We start from the raw sequence: 22,347 nt of genomic DNA on the forward strand, positions 1-22,347 counted from the left end.
ATCCACGTCTTTCCTCTTCCTCCACCCCGCCTCATCCTGCACCAGTCGACGCCGGTTCCACCTAATTATCATAACCAACATCTCATCGGAACGTCAAATCCCACATCAAAAACGCAAACACGGCGGAAGCCATCTTCGATCCACCTCTATTTACTTTTACAATACGTCGCCGCGAATTCGACTTTGCCAGCAAAACGGGCATTAATTAAGTAATTAGTTGTGCAACTCGGCGCCACGCGATTCTTCCAACTGCTTCACTACTAGTTTAATTATCAAAACTTTCAGGTACAAAAGCTACATCTACAAACACATGACGAAAACTAATATTATTCCTACGGAATCACAGTTTCTTAAACTCACTTAGATAATTGCAAAGATGTCTGTTGCGACAACCTTGCGTTTACTACAAAACACATTTCAGATTGCAACTAACTTATTCCAATTTAATAAAGGCAACTGCACCTTCCAACTAAACCACTCACAGGTAAATACTATTAAAAGTTATATTAAAAGCCTTTCAATCGTTATTATTTGTTTACTAAAAGCTTTTAATCATATTTCAAATACCAAATTACTTTAGAAACTCTCCCGCAATCAATTAATTGATTTTTTTTTATAAATAAAATTGCGAAATAAATTATATTATACAATATAAAATATATGAAGTTGAGGAAAGGAAGTAAAATATAATTGTAAATAATTTGTTAACTTTTTAAAATTGAGTATTAAATGAACGGATCTACTGTCCTAGTTCATTTTTTGAAGTGGGTGGGTTTCGCAGGAACAAGTCAAGTTTATACCGGTCGGTTGTAAAATATCAAGAATGCGTGATTATGTCATAAGTGGTTTCCTCTTTTTCAGCGATGGTTCAATTCTTAAATGAATCTCGTGGGACATCTCCGGAGACTGCCTACACACGGAACCGTTAATATTCAAGACAAGACTAGCTCGAGCAAGATGAGGTTTCGTGTTCGGCCAATCTGGAATCCTCGACTTCATGCATGTATTTCCTGACAATTTGTCGTGTTTGATGGCGTGGCAGTCACTTAATCCAATTGTATAATCCCGCGCGTAGGAAGTACTCCAATACCGAGAACGTGACGATTCTTCATTATATCTTTTTTCTTCCGAGACCTGTTCCAACCGCGCTACGCCATCCCAAGAATCGAAGATATATGTTATCATTGTGATTCCAGGTACCGGGGATGTTCAATCGTGTGCTCGGATGGCAGGAGGAATAGAAACAAAACGATTTCTTTTCGAATTAGTATGTATGGAGAAGGCTTTGATTCCGCGCGGTCGGCGGCCGCTCAGGGAGAGCAAGCAATCGTAATTACATAACGCGGCCATCGGTGGTTGGTCTAGTGTGTATATGGCCATCGTGATGCTACAGGAGAAGAGGCCATCGACTGGAGAGTAGAGGCGAGATGGAGCGAGAGAGATGCTGGAGAGTATTTATAATTATTACGGTCGAGTGAGCGAGCATCGAGCGCGTCTTTCATTATTCAAAGGAAATACCAGTATTGCTGAAGTTTTGACAGGACTCGCAACAGGACGAAGTTACGATGACCTCTGGGTTGCTTCTCGACACTGTCTGCTGTTGCGAATGTTTGTGTGTTTGTATTTATTTATATATATATATATATGTTTAGATGTGTTTGTATGTGAGTGTGTGTCTTTCGGTGGGCGCCCAAGGGGAAGAAGAGTAATTACGAGTCGTGCCGATGCAGTCACAAATCTATTAAAATATTGCGATATTGAGCGTGAGAATCCGTCCACCCGACGGACCCCAGAATTCTGGACATCTAGCAACTTGCCACAGCACTCTTCCCTTCGTTTATGTTACTTTTTCTCTTCGCTCTTCTTTTGCTATCCTCCAGAAGCAAATTGCTCTCTCTTTCTTTCTCTTTCATACACATATAACATTCAGGAAAACACTCTTGCCCTCTATCTATCTGAGCTGAGCTTGTTTATCTTTTATTTTTGTTCTTCTAGCTGATGTTGTTGTTGAGGGAGAGACCGTGAGAGTCGAAACAGTTGTGGACAGCGATGTGGACGATGAATGTGACGGGAGAAAAAAAAAAGAAGAAGAAAGCTTACATCCGTACGTGCAAAAGTGATACCGCAAAAATTTGAACTTGAAAAACCTGAATGAGTAGTCCAACGTCTAACAATTAAAGTCCACAGCGTGCAAATTTCGATTGATCTGAAACCGCAACACCAGCAGCGATCGGGAGTGGCATCTGTTGCAATGTTTACTTAATTTCCATACATATTGACTAGCTCTGAACTCAATGAACCTATGGCACAATGGGTGTACGTTTACAGAGTTCTGTCGGCATTTGCTTTGAAAGCGTTGCTCCGAAAAGCAATTCACGCGAGTTGACATAACAAGCATTTTATTTATCGTCGGGTAATGCAAACGTGCACTAATCAGGACCAACCTAATGAGTACTGTCCGAGGCGGTGAAATATATGAGGGTCCAAGCGGTAGCTCCAGGTGGCATTTGACCCATTCCCACCGCAGGAATGTCGCCGTACGACCGTAAATCACCGAAAACCACCACCACCACCACTAAAAAAAAGTAAATAGAAGAAAAGAGCTTTGCCATCTCTGCAAATGCTCTCATTTGCCGAGTCCGGAATCCGAGAGCGCTCATTCAAAGGGAGGGTATAATGCGCGTACATCAAGTTAAACGAAACAAAACTAAACGCAATGTCCGGAAGCGGAAGTGGAATTCGTCATGCATCCGATTCGCATTCTCGATTTTCCTTCGTTCATTCTTATTATTATTATTCCTCTTCAGCAAAGCCAATTAATCATTATCGCAATTTGCCGGGGGATTATTCATTATATGTACGCGCATGCCTGCGTCCGCAGCATTTGCCACGTTAGCATTCTGAAGAGCAAAGGTGAACCGATAAAGACAAATTGGCCGTGTTGTAAAGGCTGAATTCCGTGATGTTGCATCTGATATGGCCGTATTTACCGCACGAAATTCCTGCAACGGATTTTATTTCATCGTAAAATTGATTTGTAGGCTAATTTGCAGATATACTGAGAAACACTCTCTGACTCACCGAGAGAGGAGAGCTTAGAGCGTGATTAGATCATAACTCACGGCGCCCACCCTCCGGTGGTACCCATGTGAGAAACTGTTAATGACTCGAACTTACGCACGGGAACGAAATTTATGTACACCACCCTTCCCAAAAGCCCATGAATCTGAATCACCAATTATTGCGTTACACCCTAAAATCAAAACCTGAATTATTGATAAGAGCGTAGGTGTTGTGTATAGCTGAGGGAGGTGCTAAATTTTTAGAATGTTACTACTATACGTAGTGGAACCGTTGTTGCGAAGAGAAAATAGTTCAACGGGGTACAGTAAAATATGCTAAATGTGTGCGGGCCGTGCAGCCGGGGAAATAGGAACGAAGATTACTTTTACCCGAGGTAAAACGCCGGCTGGGATTATATAAATTACGTGAATTTTCTTAAGGGTGAAGGGGGGAGCCGGTGTTGTGTCCTCTGGCAAATTATACGTTTATTTGCGTCTACACAAACATGACACAGTCGGAAACGTTGGAAGATTTTACCTGGCATCGCCGGGACTCCCACCCCCTCGGGGGGGTGATATAAATAGCTGATAATGGAATGAATATAGGGATGCGTCTCCCTCTCCCTACGTATATATATATATATATATACACGTCATAAGCGAAGTTTCGCGAGGGAGTTGGAAAACTTTACGGCATTGTCTTCGCACAACATTAAAGCCGAGTTTATCCAAAGTCGGCCCAATGTCACACACGTGCTCCCCCCAGAAATTAGAACCAGACAAGCCCCACGTATTTCTTTTTCCTTTTGTTCTCAACTCTCTCCCTTCTTCTTCACTTCTTCTTATTTTTTGCTTTAATTAAATCGTAAAAAGGCTGAAGCGAAATCAACTCCGGAGTTGCTTTACGAGTCCACAACCCCTAGATATTTATTTTATTTAAGTAAAAACTACACTTGACACGTTATACACGGAAAAGCGATCCCTATGCCCTCGCGCTCAGGGGGAACTTTGCATGCAGAAACCTTCGCCGTAAAAACCGTGGTTTTATACTGCCACCACCTATCCCACTCTCCCCCATCAGAAAGAGAAAAAAACGCTCCTTTTATTATTCGACATTAAAAATTTAAAATTACACCCCCCACATACACACGAATTACGACGCTACTTCTTTTTTTTTCCAATTTGCAATAAAAATAATATTTCATACTTAAACGTTCGCGAATTTGAAATTTTTATTCTCACATTTACAATTTAATTAGTTGAAGCCATTATATCATACAAGGGTTACAACTTTTTTTTTGCTACTGTTGCATTAGAAGTACGCACCTTATGGCGGATGTCCAACGGATAGATATATCCATACTACTTTTTATTCCATTTTTTTTAACACGTTTAATATGTAGATTTATCCTGTCGCCTACCGCTCGCAACCGGCGCCGATTTTCCAATCAATTTGCTTCCTTTACGCTTACGCAACTTCGCGAACGTAAACGTACCGTAAGTGGTGCTTACGTGTTTGTGTCGCGATTCCCCCGCTACGATGAACTTTAATCTTTATTGAGATTTTCGACATGTAGCATGTTCAGCTCCGAAATTCCTCGCTCAAAGCCCTGTTACACCAAAGTCTACAAGAACTTAAGCCTATCATCATCATATATATATAAATACATTTTTATTAAAAAAAAAAAAAATAAAACAAAACAAAACTTTCGTAAATTTGCAAGCAATTAAATAAAGTTTTATTTAGAATTTAAATATCATTCATTTGTTTTTTTTTTCAGGAAACACATACGTATCAATCAATTTGGTTTGTGGCGCAAATCCAATTAAACGCAACTTGATTCGCATTGATGAAACTCGTACAATATATTTTATTTAAACAAAATCGGATTTTGTGCGTTACATACATATATATTTTTTTTAATTATGCAATATTGATTTTTAATACTTTGTAGTGTGTGTATATATTTTTTTTTTATTACGTACACTTTCACGGGTCGCGTTTTATTTGTATCCTGTACAGATTTTTTTTTCAGTTATTTATTATTGAAAGCTTTTCACACGCGATTAATGAATAACACGTGAACAATTTTTCAAATGCGCTTTAATGAAACACAAGGCAATAAAAAAATAAGACCTAAATATATATATATAGATGTGTATATTATAAAAGCGCGAGTTCGTGTATACTGGAATGTATTTTTTTACATTATGGCGAGTGTTTTCATTTACCATTTACTTAATGTATATATTTGTTTAGAACTCAAATACGTATCGAAATCCCGACAATATTAAATTCCCAATAATCCCGACTATACCGAAAATTTCTTCAATAACTTTTTTAAGTTATCCCAGAGCTTTTAAATTTTTATTAATAATAAATAACAACAATTAATAATCTAATTGTATTTGATATTATTTCATAATATTAAGGTTTATTATGAATATTTCAACAAAATCAAATAAATTAATAATAGTTTATTGTTATTAAAAATAAAAATGTAGCACAAGGTGACTACGATCCAAAATAATTTAAAAATGTTATTGTAGAAATTTTCGATATTGTCAGGATTTCGATAGACGGTATTTCGGTTGTCGGGCTTGCGATATGGACCCCGACGTATTATGTATGTTAAACTGGTGGATGCGTCGGGTATATTACCTAAAATTTAATTAAATTTATAACAAATCGTATTAAAAAAAAATTAATGATCATATTAAAACTAAATTGAATACGAAACTACTCGTATATTCTTTTTTTTTTTCTTATTTTATCCGCAAATTAATCTACAGATGAATTTAATTGAAAATAATTACAGCGTTAAAAAAAACACTGGATCGTGTCCTTTTTGTTGGAGCATTATTTATTTGATATGATTTAGTTCGAGTTTCAGATTTGCGGTTGAAATCTCACAGGTATTCCCCCAGGTATTCGTTTGATGATCGGATGCAAACGGATGGACGAAAATGGAGAAGGAGAGAAATAAAATGGATATAAGTGGGCGTTGCGGTAATGGGATGGATGTATTATTAGCTGCGGCTGTTTTGTACAGGTAAATCCATTCATCTTTTGAAAATACAATGGATGTTGTTGTTGTTTTTATTTTTGCACCGGCGTGGATTATCGGGCATACGAGATGCGCCACTCAAACTGCAATATTGAGAGTGGTTTTTATTGAGGAAAAAGCTATACATAACGTTGAGCACGGGAGGAAAAGGGATGAACGACGAGAAAAATAGAGGACGGAACTACAACTGGCTGAAGGGTTGGGGGGGAGGTGGTTGGTACTGTGAGGCAACTTTGGACTTTTGTGGCGACGCCACGAGCTACGAAAGCCATTCAAATAGAATTGAATTGTATTCCGCGCTGTGTATTTCTCAATTATTCATTGTGTACGAATACGGATTGTGTATGAACGAGAAAGAGACCAATGGATGCAGAATAAGTAAAATAAAGAAGTATATTTATGAACGGACGAAATACTTCACCAGACCAGGAATTGCTTCTTCGTACAGAACGATTCGCAGCGATTAAATACAATACACATCTTAAAATTTCATTTCAACAGCAGCAAGGATTTAAAATTGTATTTCGTTTTGTTACAAGCATTATTTTCTGTCTAAAATTTTAAATCATCAAATTTCGTTTTACTATTAAAGTGTATCCCAAAACGTAATGATATTTTAATTACATAATAAACCAAATGGCGGTAAATTTAAAATGTCAGTCTTAATGACTACAAACAATAAGTTCAAATACTAGATTTGTTTTTATCCTTTTTAAGTCATTAGTGTGGATTAAGAACAATGGATTAAATTGGAATCCGTTTGAGTTCTTTGTTATTAATACTAATGAGAAAAAATGTTCTTAATCTAGCTAATGTTAGGTTTTAATGTGAAATCAATTGTATCTAATTTGGATAAACCGTTAATCCAAGACGATGTTGTAAATATTTGATGCTTTTTTTTTATGTAAGTTAGTCGTGCACTTTAAATTCGTTTAGTTAGATTACGTTAAGAAATGGATTAACCGTTATTTCTGGTACGGATTCCGAGCAATCTGCTTACGTGTAAATATATTTCGGACCAGTAAAACCGGAGTTACGGACGGATATAATTTTAACAGCGCTCTTCCTCTTTTACGACGGCTCCCTACGTTTTGCTTTCAATCGGATTAGATTGGAGGAAGAAATAAACGCGAAAGAACAATTGGATGCACTTGCTTTGTCTCTTCTTCTTCTTCTTCTTCTACGCAAGGAGCGTAGGTTTATGTAATTTCTTGAATTGCTTTAAAGCCGATTGTTCAATACGTTGCAATAAGTAACAAGTATGTGTAAAAATGTGTTTGGTTCCAAAAAAGTTAGTGGAGATTTAGTGACTTGCTGAAGTGGATTTGGGTAGTCTCGGATGTACACGGGAGGGCGGTTAATAATGGAAGTGGCAGATTTGTTGTGTGTATATCGCGGATAGATAATTTGTGGCGTGCTCCGTCTGGCGGTGTAATTATTCCAAAACTGTAGTTTCGTGCACACAATTGGAACAGCCGAAAACAAAATGCGGCAGTCTCTCTCTGTCCTTCGCGCATATACATATACATTATACATACATGGACAGACTCGCCGTCTACACGCGGCGTGTGGCGGGTAATTGTATTGTTTGAATAATCGTCCTTACATAATGCGATCGGCATTGGGCGGATCACAAGAATATATCTATGTACGTTTTGGGGGGTGGTAGGTATAGATTTGCTGGCAGGAAACGTCATTGGATGGCAACGTTATTAATATTAGTCGGTGTATAAATGGGATTATGCGGCGGCGACTGGAGATGTCAGTTGACCAAGTCCGCTGCTAGTGATGGCAGATATTAACCCATCGGCCATCCATCCCCTAGGAACATGACTATTAGTTCCTACACCGCTAATGATGCCAAGTGCGCATCCATCCCATGATCAGGTGGCCACAACCGAATCACCGAACCCAACATAATTGAATCGCACTTCATGAAACCTTTTCCCCAAACCATCTTCCTCAAAGCCTCCCAACAAAAGAAAACCAAGTACATATTAATCTCTGGAATGATCGATCGTCGTCAACGAAAAACGGGGGAGGCAGCAATCCGTTCCAACGTTTACTTAGACCCCCACCACTTATTCAAAACACCTGATCTCGAAACCCATCAATATTTATTGCCAATTAATTTCAACGGACCGAACAATGGCCGCCACAACTGAAAATAAATCAATAACGTCAACTTCACAAATAAATTTTTCAATAAACAAAACATTTAATTCATTTGATTTTATTGTTGATACAACAATGGATCTGCTCTAATTGTGAAAATGCATCATAATAATAATAATAGATTCCGTTGGGAACGAATCAAATAAGATTAATCTGTTTGCTGAATCATTATGTTGCTTTCACAAAATACACAAAGAGGAACTCATCGCTTACAAAAGCCACATTATTATTATTACATTAGAAGTCTACGCGCATTACAATCATTGTGCATATATAATACAAGAATTTCAATCAAACTTCGGCTGCATTGAGCGGCTTCTTTTTTGATTGGTGCGCGTACACAGACGAGATTCGATCATATCAAACAACGATCTGCGCATCATTGATTTCCAATTCAGCAAAACGTCAACAATAATTAATGTTTGATTCGGTTTGTGGTGGATGAATCGGTGTGTTTGTTTGAATTACGCTTAGAAGGATAAATCCTGCAATTACATTATTATTAATTCGATGATTTGACGCGGATTATCGACGATGAATAACTTTTCGGTCAGCGCAATTATGAACACTGCCTTTGTACCCCCCTATAAATACCAACGTTGCGGGATACTCACTGTGGCGGAAACAACAAGAAAAAATATACAATCCCCAGTAACAATTATAATCGAATTACAATGCCGCAAAACCGTGAATTCATCCGCAGCAATATATTAATTATATTTAATAATTTGCCCAATTTAATCACCTAATCGAGATTTTACTTGTTTATTCTAATTAATTTTGTTTAATTTTTATGACAAATATTACGTAATTGTTATTTAATCGTGCGGCGGTTTATTTTTTTTGTGCAAAGGGCAGCTCCCGTTTCCGGTGATGATAAGCTGAGAGCGTAGTTTCGGATGTCGGTAACGCTGCAACAGGAAGCAAAGAACGGACGAAGTCGCCGCCCTCCCAGGACTGTGTTAAAACGGAACGTATGTGGACGCAGTTCGCGGAAATCACATATCCCATAAAACTTGAACGGGGGTGGCTTTAAGCTCTCCTCCAATGTTCCGTCTTGCCAAGGAAGGAGCGGAGATCAAAAGCTCGAGGGCCCGTTTTTGTACGAATCTATGACCGCCGCGGTTTGCCTTTCCTCCTGCACTTATTTTATTCCCCGCATTTACATGTTCCTTTGTAGCGGCATTGTTTGATATGTGTTTCGAATACCTAAACGCTTTACCAGTTACTTCCGTCCGCTTTTGCCCGATTTCTTTATTTCCCGCACCGGAAATAATGGAATCATTTCAACCCAAAAAATGCGAATACATTTTTCAACCAAAATAATTTGAATTGTCACTTATATAAAAAAAAATTGTTTAGAAATTGATTGAATTTCATTTTGTTTAGTTGAAATTCAACATTCCGTGGATTTAATTAAAAATGAATTACGGCGAAACGGATAAAAAGAAATGACAGGACCGTAAATAAATAAAGAAATAAATGGAATGTTCTTAAATGCCTTAAATGAGAGTGAAAACCACGGAGAGGAATGCTCGAAAGGAATTTATTAGTACTGATATTTTAATTCCGTAATAAACCAAATGGCGGCAAATTTAAAATGTCATTCTTAATGACTACAAACAATAAGTTCAAATACTAGATTTGTTTTTATCCTTTTTAGTCATTAGTGTGGATTAAGAACAATGGATTAAATTGGAATCCGTTTGAGTTCTTTGTTATTAATACTTCCGTCCGCTTTTGCCCGATTTCTTTATTTCCCGCACCGGAAATAATGGAATCATTTCAACCCAAAAAATGCGAATACATTTTTCAACCAAAATAATTTTATTTCAAAACAAAATTTTCTAATTTGAATTGTCACTTATATAAAAAAAAATTGTTTAGAAATTGATTGAATTTCATTTTGTTTAGTTGAAATTCAACATTCCGTGGATTTAATTAAAAATGAATTACGGCGAAACGGATAAAAAGAAATGACAGGACCGTAAATAAATAAATAAAGAAATAAATGGAATGTTCTTAAATGCCTTAGAGAGTGAAAACCACGGAGAGGAATGCTCGAAAGGAATTTATTAGTACTGATATTTTAATTCCGTAATAAACCAAATGGCGGCAAATTTAAAATGTCATTCTTAATGACTACAAACAATAAGTTCAAATACTAGATTTGTTTTTATCCTTTTTAGTCATTAGTGTGGATTAAGAACAATGGATTAAATTGGAATCCGTTTGAGTTCTTTGTTATTAATACTTCCGTCCGCTTTTGCCCGATTTCTTTATTTCCCGCACCGGAAATAATGGAATCATTTCAACCCAAAAAATGCGAATACATTTTTCAACCAAAATAATTTTATTTCAAAACAAATTTTCTAATTTGAATTGTCACTTATATAAAAAAAAATTGTTTAGAAATTGATTGAATTTCATTTTGTTTAGTTGAAATTCAACATTCCGTGGATTTAATTAAAAATGAATTACGGCGAAACGGATAAAAAGAAATGACAGGACCGTAAATAAATAAATAAAGAAATAAATGGAATGTTCTTAAATGCCTTCGCGGAGAGTGAAAACCACGGAGAGGAATGCTCGAAAGGAATTTATTAGTATGCGCGCCGGTTCGGGAGGCGAATAAAACGCTTAATTATTATTCAAATGATTCGAGTCATCGACGAATGAAAATAAACGAAACAAACACTTGATGAAGAAACAAGAAGGACGAAAGATAAATGTGTGTAGGAGTGGAAAGGAGAAGGAATATCTAAATAAAGAGAAGGCTGAATATTCATTCATTTCGATCCGAGGAAAGAATGAATTCTCTTTTACCATGGATATTATCGTTTCTCTTTTTTTTTTAATTTTGTCTCTTTTCCTCTTCTAGTATGTACGCGTAATGGTCGATAATTGATTCTGGATAATTCATTTTCCAGCACTTAAACGTGGATCAGATCAGAACTGGCTAATTGCAATCGTACTTTCCATCAAAAAAAAAATCATCAGTTATTAATTGAACGCGAATATGTTGATAATTGAATATTGCCGCCCTCAATGGATGGAATGTGCCAACAATGGATGGAAATCATTGGATGGAACTGGACGAAAAAGCCTTTGCGGAGAGGCAACGAAGAGTTTCGCGGAGAGCGACAATATTTCGCGTGTGCAATTCCATTTGCTGTATAAATAAATGAGGGAATGTTGGAATGCAACGGTTGGATGGATGTTGTATGTGTGACTGTATGTGTGTTTGTATATATATATACGTCTATGTGTGTGTGAGTATGGAATGGAGAAGAGGTGAACGAGTGATACCCACACAAACACATCAACCAACCACACACATAAACTTGCACACACACACACACACATGCAACGCTTCTCGTGAAAACAATAATGGAAGGTTGTGTAAGAGCCATAAAAAACAACTCATCATATGCATTATACTCCGGAATAGGTTTTTAAAATTCATGTAAGACAATAGCGCCCACGCAACGACGTCCCTCGATCTCTCCATCGTCGGCCGTTGTATTTTATGTAGTAGACGCAGACCCAAACATACACGCTCATATAACATATAAATATGTACATTCGCTTAGTTAAAAAAAAAACTGTAATCAACGTAAGAAAATGCAACAAGTTTTATTGAATTCGTATCGACTTCGAAAAGCAACAACATAAAAGAATAGAGCTTTGGAGATTTGCCAACTAAAACGTTTCTCTCTATCCCTTTGAGGAACAAATCGATAAAAAAAATGTGTATTTACAGCTAATAAATATATTGGAAAATTGATCATGTATCTATAATATACGTGAAATGAGATATAAATAATATTTAGTAAATTTGTATGGGTAAAAAATGAAAACTTGAATTGGTTGTAATAAAAATAAATCAAAACTGACGAAATGTTTTCTTCGTATTGGAATACATATGAATGACGCCGGATTAAATTACATAATCCGAATACATTAAAGAACGCCCACGTATTATGAATGTAAATGGTAATTGGTAAGGAAATGTATACGAAATCAAATTTGAATCATGCGAAAGAGTTTTATTCTGAAAAAATGCACATTCAATGAATATGAATGTCATGCAGTAGTCCAGTTGCATGTGATAAGTAAATTAGTGAATGAAAAAAAGAAGAAGAATAAAACATTGATTGTCGATGCAGACAAGGAGCGGATCGGTTGCGTCAACGCCCATCACCTTAATTAGGAAACGTACAATTAGATGTGGGAGTCAGCAGCGTCTACAGCGACTTTTAAATAAGATATGCAAATACGAAAGCAATAAAGAAGGGCGCGAGAGATATCGATCAAGGGCGGAAGATATTCGGAATTTTTAATGCAGTTTTCGAGCGATCAGCTCACAAAGCGAGATCATCCTTCTTTCTCCGTATCCGGAGAAGCTTATTAAACGGTAGGAGATTGCCTGCCTGCCTAGTGGCGGAGAATATGGAAATGTTCACATTTCTCTTCCATTAAGTAGAGTTGGTATGAGGAATCGGCAGTACTTGGTTTGCTGTCATTAAGATTGCCCTTCATACGTTCACGTCTAGGACCTTTTTGACAGTGAATCAATACCCACACGGCCCATCGACTTTAACATCCACATTAGTAGTTTTTATGGCCGCATCTCCACGATTGCCTTCCCACCAACCGAAACGGACCCTACCTAATTACACACATACAAACAAGAAACATTTTACGTTCCGAGCTTAACAGCACTTTTGAATTTCCCTCTTTCCCTACATTTACCGTCTCCCTCGTTCGCTCGCTTGCCGTGAAAAACCGCTTATCTCCTCAATTCAACGAAAAATTTTACACGCTAATTCCTCGCATTTATAGCCAAGCATTTTTATCTCAACCATCCGAAGCGCTCCAATCCATCCATTCTCAACTTACTACAACTGGAATAAACTTACTTCTGCGGTTTATGATCTCTTTCCATCCAATATCAGAGAGCGAAGTTCGCAGTATAAATTTACAACAAATCTTCGAGAAACTCGATGAAAAGTTTCTCTTTAACTGTTCGCTCAATACCATTTTTTTTTGCTCTCTTCTCTTCAATTCCCAGATATTTGTTCACAGCCATTTAATTATCATCATCAGTCAAGATTTTACTTTAATTAGATGTACCTGGAGTTTCGTTGATGGTCACGAAATATACCGTAAAACGCTTTTCATCCTTATTAAACTTCCCCTAACGTCGTACGTGACACTAGCTATGTTCATTCCAGATGGAAACGGCTCCACTTTGGTTGTGCTAATTTTTCCGCCTTATCGGATTATCGTCCTCATCTCATCAACATCATCAGAGTAGTCCACATCATATAATACCACGTACTAGCGGAATTATCGAAAAGTTCGCGACAACAGCTAATACATATTAAACCGTAAAAGAAAATTTCTTGATTGCTGCTGTTACAACATACGCTCTCGTGTTTATTAAGGACTATAAAGGCAACGCAAGGATTATATTCAGGAGGCGCAGACATTCGAACCGAATGGAAGCTGAATACAGATTACTTTGATTAAGGATCTGTCTCTATTCTCCCCGGTTTCCATTTCGACCCTCCTCTTGATCCTCTTTCTTTTTTCTTCGGTTTTTCATTATTATATATTGCGGCCCAAAATTTCTATTAGCCTAGACTGTTTATCCACGGATCACTTTAACGGAGACACTCTGTTTGTTCGCGCCAGAAAGGCCTTATAGACTTCCCATCCGGCTCCCACGCGAATCACTTTCCGAGGTGACACTGTATTTGTTCTGCAGCCTATGCAAGAGCAATCTGTCGAGGCCCTCTCTCATTTAACATTCCCTGTTAGAAAAACCAGTGCGGAATACAAATTAACTTCCAAGTAGGAAGTCGAACTACCATCAAGTATCATTAATGAAAACGCCTGCAATTCACATCAACCCAAATCTTTATTTAGAAAAAGACATTTAACACTCACTATCACAATAAATTACCACAATTTCATATAATTATTAGTTAGTTATGAACCAAGATAGAATTCAATTTGTATAAAAAGTTAAAAAATATAATCAATTCTGAGACTTATGCAGATAGGTGGAAGCAGTGCGAAAATTGGATTGTAAGCTGGATTCCAAATTGTAATGTGGGTTAGCAATGAACATAAATCACGTAAGATAATGGTATTCATTTTTTGTGAAACGTAACAGAAATATGTAGAGAGAGAGAGAGAGAAAAAAAGAAGTTATGACACCACGTGGTGTTTAATAATTTAAAAATATTCCGAATGAAGCTCATCTCTGTTTCTCTCATACTCTTTTTTGATGCGGTTCGTATGTGTGTGACTCTTTTTTATATGTGAAATGCGAGTATTAAATTATGATTGCAAACCGCACATTCGGAGCGCGTGATTTGGAGGCGGCGGCGAGCGCTGGCGGCGGCCGAAATGTTTTCACTGGGAATAGTTGGAAATAAATTAAATTTATTTTAATGGGCAATTCGGAAAATTGAATCGAAACAGATAAAGGTCTAACGCAAATCAATTAAACACAAAATTGCATTTCAGCTGAACCATTGTTCAAATTTATTTAACAATAGTAATTATTATAATTATTAATATTATAATAAAAAAAATTCATCATCATTATTATTCCTACACCCTTTTCATTTCTGTATTATGTGTTTTCTACTCGTTTTCCGGTTCTTTCTTCTGCTTATTTATTCTTTCTTCTGTTATATAAAAATTTTCCACTCGCTGTGAATGGTGCGTTGGGTTGGGTTGGGGGATGAGAGGATGGGTTTGGATGGAGGACGTTCTTTTACATAAATCTCGGCGCCGCGACGGAGATGTTTTGTTTTAATAAAGGGGATTCGGTGCGGCCGTAATAATGTTCGGCGTTGACACCTTAATTTAGGGTGCACACGTGTCTCCCTCCGTCCGTTGGCAAAATAAAACTTTTACGATTGTCTTTTAGGTGGTTCGCCGTTCCCTCCAATTATAATTTACAGTTGAGCTTTATTAAGCCATCAAAACAGGCTCACCTGGTTTTCGGAGCGAACACCAACTACTATCCCATGATGCCACGCTAGCCGCAAATAGGATTAGCTCTTAATTAATTAATTAATTCATTACTGGACCTCCCTTTTTAACCGGAGGTTAACTAAACTATTGTGGCTCGACTTGAGCCAATTGACTAAAGCCAATTCAATCCCTTTTGTGATTCAATAACGTCGAAGATTGTGCACTTCCTTCGCGGAAAACTTCCATTTTTCTCCTTGCCGCAACAACGGCCATCGCCGCCCTCGAGGCCATTTGCATTCGCGGCCACACAATGAACCCTCATTAATGGACTTTCGATGTAAATTCGAAGGGCGCAAAAAAAGAAACAACAAAAATTTACAGAGAGAAAAAAAATAAAGCTAGACGAAATTGTAAACCGAATCGATTGTGGCACTCAACAAGTCGAATGAATACACCTTGAACAACTATCATATAATTTTTTTTGGGATTTGTATGAACGTATAGAGGATTCATTAAGTCCACGGTAAAAGGCGTGGAGCCATTCACCCGAGGTGCTCGAACAGAAGACAGAAAATGTCATGATCTTTAAATTATATTTATGAAGCTATTACAATGGAAAATTGGATGCATTCAGCGTCGCGCTGAGCGGATGCAGCCGCTTCATTTCTTTTTCTCCTCGCTTTATCAAATCAGGGATTAATTGAAAGTGCATTTCTTCTGTTCACAGTAGGCAAAGGAGGAAGGCATTATCCGTTTTGATAGCGGCTGCAACCGGAAGCGAAGCACAAACGTATAGTCAACATTGGATAAGCAGAGGGAAGAGTCCAGACAGATATTCAAAAAAAAAACTGTTTCTTAATTAAACACATAATACGACAGTAATGGACGTCCAATTACACGAGAGATAACATTCAACAAAACCGGGTCTATTTATAGGAAATAATTAAAATTTCGTGTTTGATCAACGTAATTATCATCATCGGACTTGTTCTCATTTTCTCTTAATAATACACCTCTATTTAAGCTTCTTATAATAACATTTTTTTTTTAAATTTAAACAGCGTAATATTTAGTTAGAGCGTTTACAATAGTTACGTAAGTGAACGTTATACATCCATTTCGTTTTATTTCGCTTCGCATGATTATAGAATGCTTTTGAAAAAAGTCACGCTTTGTGTTTATTAAAACATTCCGAGAGGTCGTTCCAGATGTGCGCATTTTTTGTTTTTTGTTCATCTTTGAAATGTGTTTTGGGTCATTTCAGGGGGTAATTGAGCAATGGGGCTTTTAAACTGGTACGTGTCTTGTATAAATGTTCATGGCTTCGGCTCTGGGGTTAGGGGGAATCTGTTTAGATTTCGCGGTTAATTTTCTGGGCCATTGACTTCCGGTCCGCTCCAAGCCGCAACGAAAAATATGATATTTCCCAGCGTATGAACGATCATAATAATAATATATATATATATATTTTTTTCATTTCCTTCCCCCGGTGATTTTTTCTTTTCATTTTTATTTCGCCGAGATGGATTAGGAATGCGCGCTGTATCAATCAAAGCTTGGAGAGCTGTTTGAAATTCTATTCCGGAATCGAGTTCTTACTTTATTCCCTCCATTACAGGGGGCGGTTTCCAGGGGCCGCGCCCGGCGTATAAATAAATTGCAAGGGTTGTGTTTTTTCATCTGCCTCTACTTCGTGCTTCTCCTTTTTCCATCCCCCAACCATCTTATTTTTTCCGGTTCTGCTTCTTCTTCTTCGACAGTAGCAGCGGGGAGTTTTATATATGTGTCTTAATACTTGGCATCGCAGGATACAGCCATATTGATTCATGGTTGTAGCCGTTTTAAGCATTTCCTTCTCCTTTCCCGAACGGTCAAGCTGATGCTGTCTGCCTCCGCTAATATCTGTCAATCCTTCGACGAACAAACAATTATCGTTTCAAGTTCTGGGTTAAGCTTAAGTAAACTTCGTAACGCCGTATCTCGACACGTACAGGCGGATCTTTTATTTTCATTAGCCGCCGCCACTCTGTTTCTCTTCCAGCCGCCGCACAAATAATCGATTCCTGTACGATTTTTACACTGGCTAATAGTAACCCCCTCCCCCCCGATTACTTCAACTTCAACAAATCTGGTCACACGTGCGTCTTGCAACTTTGTTGCCCTTTTCAAAAGCGAATTTTGGTACCGATAATCGCCGGATGCTGACAGCAATGAAGTGCACTTTAATTAGCACCGCAGCAACAGCAGTCGAAACGAAACCTGTTTACATAATGTATATGTGATTAACCGAAATTCAGCAATTGAGTGTGGCCGAACAATAAATTAGTAATTACAATCTGCATTATTTATAAGTTATGAAACAATAAATTTGTTCGTTTGCAGCAGTGCGGCGTTAAATTTTCATTAAATATTTAAATTTATTATTGACAATTAAAGCTAATTTCAGATGAAAGAAACAACGACGATAATCATAAATAATATCACTGAAATGATTATAAATCATTTTGCTGCATACAATGTTTGCATATTATAATTTTAGAATCACAACAACAACAAGTCGATATCAAAATTTATTGGGTATTTCAACGTCGCTGCTGAAAGAAAATTACCTTCCTTTTCATCGAAGTATCATGTTCAGAAGCTATAGGTGAAGCCCGATATCGTACAAAGTATAGAGATTAAATGAAGTAAAGGATTATTATTATTAGTTTTTACCCATACCGCACTATACGAGCGTGACATATAATCTGAAAGCTTTGAGCTATTAGACGGGGATTTGGATAGCGCTTCGAAATTCGAAACGTCATCAACATTTGCACGACAAACCAAAAAAAAAAACAAACACCGAATTCGTAACTAAATTCAATGTATAATTCGATGCATAGCATCAAACGGATACAAATTCGGTGTTTGCCTGAAGGGTTGGTTTCTCCGGTTGATGCGCGTGTGCAATTAGTCGTTGTAAAGAGTGTAATTAGGAAGCTGACTAAATGAATTTCATCAATTAAGAGTTTAGAATTGAACCGAAGCGAGGAAACAAAACAACAACAAAAAAAATCTCATTAAATATTTAAACGCGTACTGCAATTACGACCGACCGGGCATTTCGAATTAGAGGGAAAACGAATGAGCAAAAATATAAAACAAACAAAATAATAATAATGATAAAAGCGAGGAAGAGAAGAAGCTCACGCAACAGGAGACGTCGCGAAATTTCGGAGTAATTGCAGTAATTGTTTTCTGTGTAATTCAAATATAACTAGTTGATTTAATTTCCTCTGTAGTTAAAGCATTCTTTAGGGAGTTGGAGAAAAAAAAAATGGAAGAGACCACACCTGTCTCTCTTCTCTCTATTTATCGACGAGGCTTTGCAAAGTGGCTTTTTAGTCGATAAGTGATTCAAAATCATGTAATAAACTTATTAGAGGAGATGGGGGTGGCATGAAACTTTATCATTCTGGATAATGCAATTAGTCGCCATTATCATCAACCGACGGATTACACGCTTTGATTACTAAACCGTTACTAACGATTTTTCCTAATCTGATAGAGATGCAAGCTTACTACTACAAAAAAAAAATAAGTGGACAAATCTGTTAAGCAAACACGTAACCCTTTTTTTTGGAAATACTCGAGCAAAAGAGGCCAAGTTGGTGTTATATAAATCAGTTAGTGAATTAGGGGAGTGGCGGCTCATCCCGCGGAATGCATGCGTCCATAATAAATTTAGGTTCAAAATTTCATTAGCCGAAAGGTCGGAGCGTTATATTAAATTTCAAGTGGGGCGGCGGCAATTGTCGAACAATAAACATAATGAACGCACATACGCGATAAGTCGTGAAATTATCTGTGGCGACTTTTGGAGGCGGTCGGGAGGTGGCGTTGGCGCGTTTAATTAGGCATCGTTTAATTGCATAATAAATAGAATTTAATAAAGTCCGGGGGCGGCGGACGAAACGGCCGAATAAAACGTTTAGTGCACCGTAATTGTAAGGATGGCGCACAAAAGAAAAACAATTGCGAAGATAAAACGACGCCACCCAATTGCTTTTATTGCAAATTAAATCATTCGAATGCGTCGTGTCTGTCACGAACAAATTGAGACTATAAACTCTGAAATCTTTCTGCACTACTCTTACCAATATACTCAAGTAAACAATATAAATGAAAGAACTGCTTTAAACACAACATAACGTAATTAATGTAAATGAAATTACAACTTAAAACAATATATATTACCCTAATCAGATCTCATTTCTTATTAAAAAACATTTTTATTTGTAGGTATGAAAATATTTAATAATTACATTTAGAAAAAAAAAATATTGAAGAAATTTTCCATTTCTTGTTAAAAAAAAATACATTTACCTCCAGAAAAGGTTTCAATTTATACAAATCCATTGAAGAATGTGATTAATTGAAAAGTTATTATTCATTACTATGAAAATATAAAACAAAAGTAATTCTAATGAATCAATTCGTGTTACTGACATCGGTTGTAAAGCGAATTTTCAGTCTAATCAAGTTATCCCCAAGTTATTATACACAGTTGTAATTACGTTTCGACGTCGGTTCGGATTTAACTCGGTTAAACTTGCCGATTTGTACACTCGCACAAAACCTCAAGAGATCCCCGACGATTCCAGATTTATCGTGGTGCGAGGAGGGTTGGTAAAGGATCATAACGCATTTTCTAACTAAAATTCCCATTAATTAACTTAGATGTTATTCGACCCGGGGCGCAAAGGTTTATTCAATTTCGCGCAACTCTAATTCCACGATTAAATCCAATTACATGTGTGTCTGTATATATATATATAAATGCGTGAGAGTTTTTTTCCCTGAAGTCCCTTACGTAATTCGAGACGAACGGAATTGTTTTTAACAGTTTAATCCGAGTTTTATGGTTTTCCCATCCCCGGAAAATTAGCGTTAGGAAAGTTTAATGAAATTGATATTTATTTCACTAAAATACAAATATAATCGTTTGAGAAATTCAAGGACGCGACTCGTCCTTGATTTGCCGTAATGAACGTAAGATCTCTATGGTGAAAGAGAGAGGACTCTAATAGAGTGCATGAAATATAAATACAACAAAAAAACAAGAAGTAAAATTGAAAGAACCAAACGAGTTTACTGGTCGGAGACGAAAAACAAACAGCCATGTGCATTAAGACGTATGCGGACTAAAAAAAATTTGTATATAATTGAATGGTGAAATCCTTGTAGGATGCGAAGAGTATTACTAAATAAAAACAAAAATCAACTAACGCACACGGAGTGTAATTTGGTGCTGCTGTTATTAAAATGCGATGATTTTGTTTCTTCGCGTTTCCACAACGATAGATTATAAAACGATTAGGTTTTCACGTTTATTTCCATTTTTGTACAAAAGAAAAGTTGTACTTATTAGAAAGAAATGTTGTTATTTTTTTAGATCAAATAATTGAAATTTTTATATTAAATATCGTTACTGAATCTATATTTCAACCTATGTATGTTTTTACGTAATATTTGTTCAAAGTCTTGATAGATTCGCCGCTTGTCGATGGTTTCAATAGAACTTTGTAACTCTTTGCAATTGAGAGATGCGAATTTTCAACGACCAACAAACTTTTACCTAACTTTATTTTTAGTTATTCATTTGTCGTTTCATATGCTATAGTTACAGATTCTATTTGAGTTGATTTGAAGATATTTTTAGTAAATATATACGTTAACATAAGTATACGTAACTAAAGGAATTTAGTTTATTTAGTGTAACTAAGAGTTTAATTATGAGTTTAGCATTTAAGTATAGTTTAAGTAACTAGAGGTATATGGTTGTGATTTGAGTATATATAATTTTCTTGTAGTTTGAGTAACTGGAAGAATTTAATGGTTAGAATACGGAATTAAAAATAGTATGTGGTAGATGAAGAAGAGTCGAATGAGTAAATTCCGGCGTCGGAAATTGTCGGTGCGGTTTGTTGAATTTGCGGTTAGATAATATTTCCCGGGAGATAATTTAGATAAGGTGAAGCGTGAATTGGAAAACGCCGCGGTTGACATTCAGAGGAGGATAGATGTTATTCGTCGGTGAAAGCTAGAGCTAATTATCGGCACGGTCGAAATTTCGCCTTTGTAGGTCTAAAATTGAGTCATTGCCGTCGCCGGATCCAAGGGGGGCGGCATTGTTTAACAGCTGCCGCTGCCGCAGCCGCCCCCCGACGACTGGGACGGATTGGTTGGGGCGCCTCCGGGCTAGATGAAATGTTTGGGTATCGATTGCGCTGAGAGGTTCGATTATAATTAATCAAGTTTCGTGTTTGAACCATCGTTGTTGCGGGGGGCGGTCGAACACATGGGGCGGTGGGCGCTTCCGTGGTGCGAGCGAGGTTCAATAATTAATACTACAAATACAAATGCTAGTTGACCTAACAATTAACTTCCTATGAGCAATTTGCGCAATTTACAAAGCACGTCCGTTTCAGAAACTTATACTGATCGGAGTGAGAGAGACAGAGAACTAGGGTCTAAAACTCTCGGTAGTATCAGTGGTTTAATTAGAAACACGTACAAACGATTAAAAGCATAGCTTCAACCGGATGTTAGTATATCCAGGATCATTTCTTCCATTTCAAGCGCGAACAATATTTTCGCACAACAACATCAAAAAAAAATACCATTCTAGTAATTATGATGTAAATTAAGTGGAAACAATGTTAAATGGCAAAAGGCTATGCACATACTTCGCTCTCAAGACGACAGTTGCCGACGCAAGGCCAAACTACCTACGAGCTAAGCAATTTTCACTTTCATAGCATATCGCAGATTAGAACCACATATGGAATGCTGCCATGATCTTTGGACTTCAAAGAAACGCTAATAATAAATTAAATTGACTAATTTACTCTTATTTTCAAGCAAAATAAAGTTGCGAGGGCGGCGAACGAAAACATTGTTTGTTTGTTTTTTTCTCTCTACCAAAAGGAAAATAATATAATTAAATCGCTCCTCTTTGGATGTGCTGTAACTTGAGAAGATGGCGGAGGCCGAGAGAATGA

At 37.0% G+C, this 22,347-nt stretch overlaps 1 protein-coding gene across 1 annotated transcript in view; it reads right to left on the reverse strand.

Annotated features, from left to right (window-relative positions):
- LOC108567595 (plexin A3) overlaps positions 1–22,347 on the reverse strand; it is a 117,387-nt gene that overhangs the window by 55,046 nt on the left and 39,994 nt on the right. The window lies entirely within an intron of this gene.

The sequence above is a fragment of the Nicrophorus vespilloides genome, unplaced genomic scaffold (assembly GCF_001412225.1).
Source record: "Nicrophorus vespilloides isolate i.1.1-1 unplaced genomic scaffold, Nicve_v1.0, whole genome shotgun sequence".
Taxonomy (NCBI): domain Eukaryota; kingdom Metazoa; phylum Arthropoda; class Insecta; order Coleoptera; family Silphidae; genus Nicrophorus; species Nicrophorus vespilloides.